The 6,000-nt window shown below is 38.3% G+C and overlaps 1 protein-coding gene across 5 annotated transcripts in view; it reads right to left on the reverse strand.

Annotated features, from left to right (window-relative positions):
* The window catches only part of MYH9 (myosin heavy chain 9), a 65,984-nt gene extending 61,516 nt beyond the window's left edge, over window positions 1–4,468 (reverse strand). Inside the window, exon 1 of one of the 5 annotated variants that reach the window (XM_032221910.1) lies at window positions 4,369–4,468. The gene's annotated coding sequence lies outside the window, so the exon portion shown is untranslated. The other 4 variants (XM_032221909.1, XM_032221911.1, XM_032221908.1 and 1 more) reach the window with 4 other exon arrangements.
* Between the last annotated feature and the right edge of the window lie 1,532 nt (window positions 4,469–6,000).

Here is a 6,000-nt window from a genome sequence, read left to right on the forward strand (position 1 = left end):
TATCAATTGGCTTCTGACATTTCTGGAGACTGGTGAAAATAAAGTTCTTCTAGGCTAGTTTGTTAAGAGGACACTTTTCAAAAGAAAATAACTTGAGTACCGTTACAGAGTTAAGTATGTACCCTAGCCTAAAAAGGAGGAATGGATTCCTGCCTACTTTTTTCCTATTCAACACTAGCTGCCTCTGGGAACACAAAGCAAATTGAGACACATGCATTTTAAGGCAAGTAGTTCTAGCACTCCTTCACTTCAACAAGAGGCCAAAACACTCCATTCAGTAGCACTTTCCAATCAAAGATGTTTTTGAAATCACAAAGATTTGCCATATCTAAACGTTCTAAACGATTTACAATGGTTTAGAACAAAGCTGATGCCCAACATCCACCCACGGTGGAAAAAAGGGAGCAGAAACTCTCTCATGTACCCTAGAAGCAATCTTTCTCCAATATAGCACCCCATAAAGATCTACTGCAATGCATTTCCCATGTGCATTTTTGTTTCCTGCATTAGGGCAACAATGACTCATTTCTTTACAGCATTTAAGATAATACCACATAAATCTGCAAGCTATCCTCATTCAGCACCTTGGCAAGTTTTGAGAGTGACAGAAAACACTAAAGTGTTCTCTGTAATTAAAAAAAAGCCATTGGATTAAGTCACTGAAATAGTGTATCTAACAGAAGCAAAAATCAGCATATTTTCAAAAAGTACTTCAAGCAGGCTTATGTGTTCTGCAATTCTATCTTAAGACCAAAAGTTGGAATCTTTTCAATAAAAAAAACCTAACTCCTAATGGAATCATATCCAAAATTAAAGCAATTCCTTTCTCCTACCAAAAAAAAAAAAAAAAAAAAACCACAGCAAAGGTTTTACACATGGGGGAACAATCTATAACAGAACTATATTTATGCTATAATTCTGTGAGTTAATTTACTGTCTTGTAATTAATGCCCAAATATCAAAAACTATGTCAAATGCTGTTCAAATATTCCACAACTATCAACATCTAGACTTTTTGAACAATGCAGATCTCATGCTATCTTGACATTTAGAAAAGACAGATTTTATATGATTATTATTTTTTCTTGGTCTCAAATTAGTAGTAATACATTTACTGGCAACCATATATTTTAATATCAAATTAATTTCTGGGTTTATTGTCCTATTTTTTAAGTAACTAGGGATTATGTAAGTAATTTACAGATAGGCATTTTTTACATTATCACTCACCAATTTCCTAAGTTATGAAGTGCAATGATGTGCACATGGCATAATATACCAGTGATCACTAGGATTATTCCTTTACTATCGTTTAAATCAAGGCAAATTCACACAAGTTTTGGAGAGAGGGGAGTGGCGTAATAGTAATGGTTGGGTATTAAAATATTATGGAGGTCAAAGTCAAATTTATTACTCAGATATTGAGAAAAATGGATTGATACGTAGTAATTCTTTGTACATATAGTAATTAAATATTGCCTAGTCTCTTTTGGATGTTGCAACCTTTGCTACAGAGTTAACTATTGTCAAAGTAATCAGAAATAGAATACTGCTCTATCAAACATAAAAGTGTAGCCCTATTGGTTTTTTTTGTTGCCTTCATCACAGTAGGTGGCAGCACCTAGTCAACCTTCCCTGGTTTTGAAAAAGCAAAGCAGGATTGAACCTGGTTAGGACACAAGAAAATTGCAGGGTATAAATATTAGATTCAAAAGAAAGAATAACATTTTCAGAAGAACGCAATAACAAAACGCACATACACTAAGAATGAGATTTATTGTAGCCATGCTGTTGTTAATATAATCCTATCTGCTAAACAGTTGCTTCCAAAACTATGTAAATAAAGGTTTAGTTACATTCCCAAACTTTAATAACAAGCAAGCTCACATAATAATTATATTATGTATTGGAATTTTAAGCTATTCAGCTAACAAATTAATGAATTGATTTTAAAATTATTTTATTTCAGTTGAATATATAACTGTTCTATGGCACCAAATTTCCAGGCAGCAGCTTTATATATTAAACAATATTAGTCTCCACACACAGCAACTGCATGAGTCACAGTATGAGCCTGTGCAAAGGTCTGCAGTTTTCATTGGAATAGCGAAGTACCTAAACCTATTTTTCACCTGGTGACTAAGTTAGAACATATCTCTATGCAAGCAGTAACTGATTATATAGTTATTTGCAGTCAATTGTAACACACCTATCCTTCAGGGGAGAAACTATATTTGCAGGATTGTGTTACTCTAAGAATCTATGTTCATTCACTAGCTTTTCTCAAACAGGGAACATGCTTATTTTATCACCCCAATTTTTCATTTACATAATTTGAAGGGTAGTATTAGCAAAAATGCTCAAAACTTTATCAGAGAAACATGTTTTACCATTTGCAAAAGCTATTCCATAAATCCTGAATTACGCTGCAATACAAACAAGTTTATATATGCACAAGAGTTATTTGTGGCCAGTTCAGGTATTAAATTATACACATGGAAGTCACTATTCCAGATAAACACAACTGTGATGCTATTTTTCTCAAATGTGCCAGCAAGTTAGAATGCACTTTGCTAAATACAGTTATCCTTGCAGAAATGAACTATATTCAACAACTTTTTAAACACTGCATGAAAGTATTCATTTGAGCCTATGCCACTTAAGTATGTGATCTAAAGTGTGTAAAAGACAGGATACAAGCCTTAAATTATATACTGGGGGAGGGGGAATACAAGCAAGATAAAAGTTCAACCAATCCATTTTTGTTAAATAGCATATAAACTCTTCTACTGGAAGAGATTACTCTGGCAATCAAGATATGAAACTACCAGTGTTACTCTATATTGAAAAGATAACCAATGTGCGCCTGACATGGATCCTAAAGGGTTTCTGTGCAATTTGAAGGATGAATTTCTCTCAATACTTTTAAGCAACCAGACAACTTTAAAAGCTGCAACAACAGTAGTAAAGCGACAAATACACACAAAAACTCGTGTTTAAAAAAAAAACCTTGTTCCATCACACAATACATTGAGCATTGTGAGCAAGTAATGTCAGATAGAAATAAGCTAGCAGCTTAAAGCATATGCACATAGGTTTTATTTTTATTCTAAATATACCATTTCTTTTACTCAGCCTACAAGTAAGAAAATCAGCTCCAATGTTCTTCCCGGTTCTATTTTTTTGTGTAAATGAATCTTTCTCGTTTCTACGATAGCTTTGGCACGACTTAGCTATACCCTAACAGATGTGAAGAAAAACTGATCCAGCAGCCCTATTTCACCGCCTTTTTAATCAACCCCAAAAAAGTAAAAAAAAACTCGCTAAAAGAGAGAGAGAGAGAATGAATCTGGTCCGACTTAATAATGGGGTAAGTAAGCTCCAAGCTTCTAACTTACAAGCTTCGTCTTGCCCCGTCACTCCTTCCTCCTTCCCTGCCTTGACTAACGCAGAGCCACAACGAGGAAGTCAAGTTGGGCGGGCGGAAGCCGAGCCCATTGCAATGCCTGCAAGAAGACTGCCAGCCCGTGACTCAGATCGCCGACCTGACAGCAGCTGCCACCACATTAAGCGGTCTTTCTCTCCGCTATTTCAAAAAAAAGAGGGTCTTCCAAGCCATTTAAGGGGAGGGTCGCAAACCCTCTCCAACCCCCCCAATGATCACTAAGGTGCGGAGACCAATTGCAAGCGCGGACGCGAGAGGAAAGCAGATTTAGCCGTTCCCAGGGTAGTCTTAGGAAAAAAAATCTAGTCGTTTCAAAAAGAAAAATAGAGAGTAAAAGAAAGGTAAAGAGGATGGGATCACCTGACCGGCTGCTTTTTCTCAGCCCACTTTTCAGTTTGAAATTATTTCTGCCCGGTTGCCGCCGGGTGGGAAGGATGAAGCGGAGCGAGGCAGGAGCAAGGCATATGCTAGCTAGAGCATCAAAGAAAGACAACGTGAGAGCCACCGTTCCCTTGGCCCTACGCGTGGAAGACGCTTCCTTTACTAGCCCCAGGCAGAGAAGGTGAAAGGCTACACCTTCCCCAAAAGGCGACGTCCTCAATGGGTGGCACTTCCTGGACTCCAGAGCACTTGGCATAAAAAGGGAATTTTAGAAGTTAAGCCACACCCGCCCGCTTCTCAATGAACCTTTAACCCGCGGGCGCCAAACTGAAAATCATGCGCCGTATTGTACGCTTCCCGTCCTTTCCCGCACCAATTCCAAGCTGGGACTTCACCTGAGTCCGGCCAAACGCCTTAAAGACGACGACGACGCGGCTCCGTTTTCTTACGCCAGAAAGGCTTGAGTTGATAACTAATACCTTCTCGGAGAGCCCCAGCGCCCCACCCGCAGCGTTGTTCCAGCTTCAACGCCTCTAACTCACCGGCAGCAGCGAGGTTTCAAGCCGGGAGGGAGCGGCCACCGCTAAGGTCTGAAACATCCACTTGCGGCATCCTCGGCCAATAAGAACAGGAGTTTGCTCTGACAGAGAGCCAGTCTCCGCCAATGGAGACTCAAGTGGAGGGCGGTGTTTCAAAGGAGGCGTAAGACTTTTTTTTAATCTTCTCAACTGACGCCCTAGCTCCCGCTCTTCAATTAGCCTCCCCTCCGCCGCCAGAAATGGCCACAGCCAATGGAGTCACGTTCAAGAAAGAGCAAAGATTGGCATCTTAGGCAACCAATGCATTTTGGAGAAAGAGGGCGGTTCTTCGTAGGTCAATCTTTAGTGCTTCAGTGATTGTTTGAGGCGTGGCCACCAGTAGCATAGTGGTGGGAAATGACTGCAGAGGGAACAAACGCCTGTCATCCATGTTTAGCTCAATTCACCTTCTTGGCTGCTTAAATTCTATCCATGCTTACTCAGAAGAAAGGACCATTGTTTTAATGGGGCAAATAAGTGTAAGAACGATTGCCGCTTTAAACAACCTAAAAAGCCTTTTATCCATTTAGATACATTAAATCGCATCTGATATTTACACTCCTAAATTGGATTTTAATCTTTATTTAATTCCATGTGCTCTGGAAATCTTGGTCTTCTCTTTGATCGCTGTATTACTAAACACAGTCCTTCCTCACTTTTTTTTATGGATATCGCATAATACCTTGTTCTCTCGTTTGGGTGGTTTTGTCTCATGTCTTTTCTTACTTTCATATAGTATTTGTCAGCAACAGTAGTCGCCTCTCATTGCTTGGAAAAATTAAGTTAAGTCACTAAACTAGCTTTCTTCTTTCTGTAAGATTCTGTATGTATTTCTCATTCTTGCTTAAAAACTTTTTAGAGGTAATTTGCTCATTTTAATTTTGGATCTTATTATTTTTCACATTTCTATCCTGCAATCTAGAGATACCTATCTTGTATACTAAAATATTTTGTGTGTCAGTCTGTTGCTCTTTTCTGTTTCCTTTAAACCACTTGGTGCCTAGTACTAGTTCCCCAAACACCTGTTTCCATTTCTCTTATTTTAACTTCTTCCTGAAGAGTCATATTTTTCTGGAGAGGCTTTACAACAAACTCCCTCACTATACCAAAGAATGTTTAATGAAAATAATTGGTTATTCCTCACATTTCCCCACCCCCTACTATTCCCCCCCTTTTTTTCAGAATCTGTTAGTTATTAACACTAAACAATCCAGTCAAGGTCCATTTTTAGTTGAAGAACATTGTTAATCCAGCATTTGGGGATATTCATGGTAGAAAATAGTTGAGATTGATGTCCTTATGGTCTCTAGAATTTGATGACAAAAAATTGCCAATGCCTCTGAATCCCCCAGAGTCCTGTTCATGAATTCATGGGTGAACTTCAACTCTCACAATTCCCTAGCCAGCTATGGTAAATTTTGGTTTATAAGAGCTGCAAAGTTTAGTTTTAGTTTAGCTTTAGTTTTGCTGCAAAGGGTTAGGCATGAAGAATGAAGAGGTTCCGTAGATGTCACTTACAAAGTTATGACATTTGTTTGGAGATATTTTTAAAAGTCTAATTTTCAAAATTAGGGAGAAACAAATGTAAAAAATAAA

The sequence above is a fragment of the Thamnophis elegans genome, chromosome 7 (assembly GCF_009769535.1).
Source record: "Thamnophis elegans isolate rThaEle1 chromosome 7, rThaEle1.pri, whole genome shotgun sequence".
NCBI lineage: Eukaryota > Metazoa > Chordata > Lepidosauria > Squamata > Colubridae > Thamnophis > Thamnophis elegans.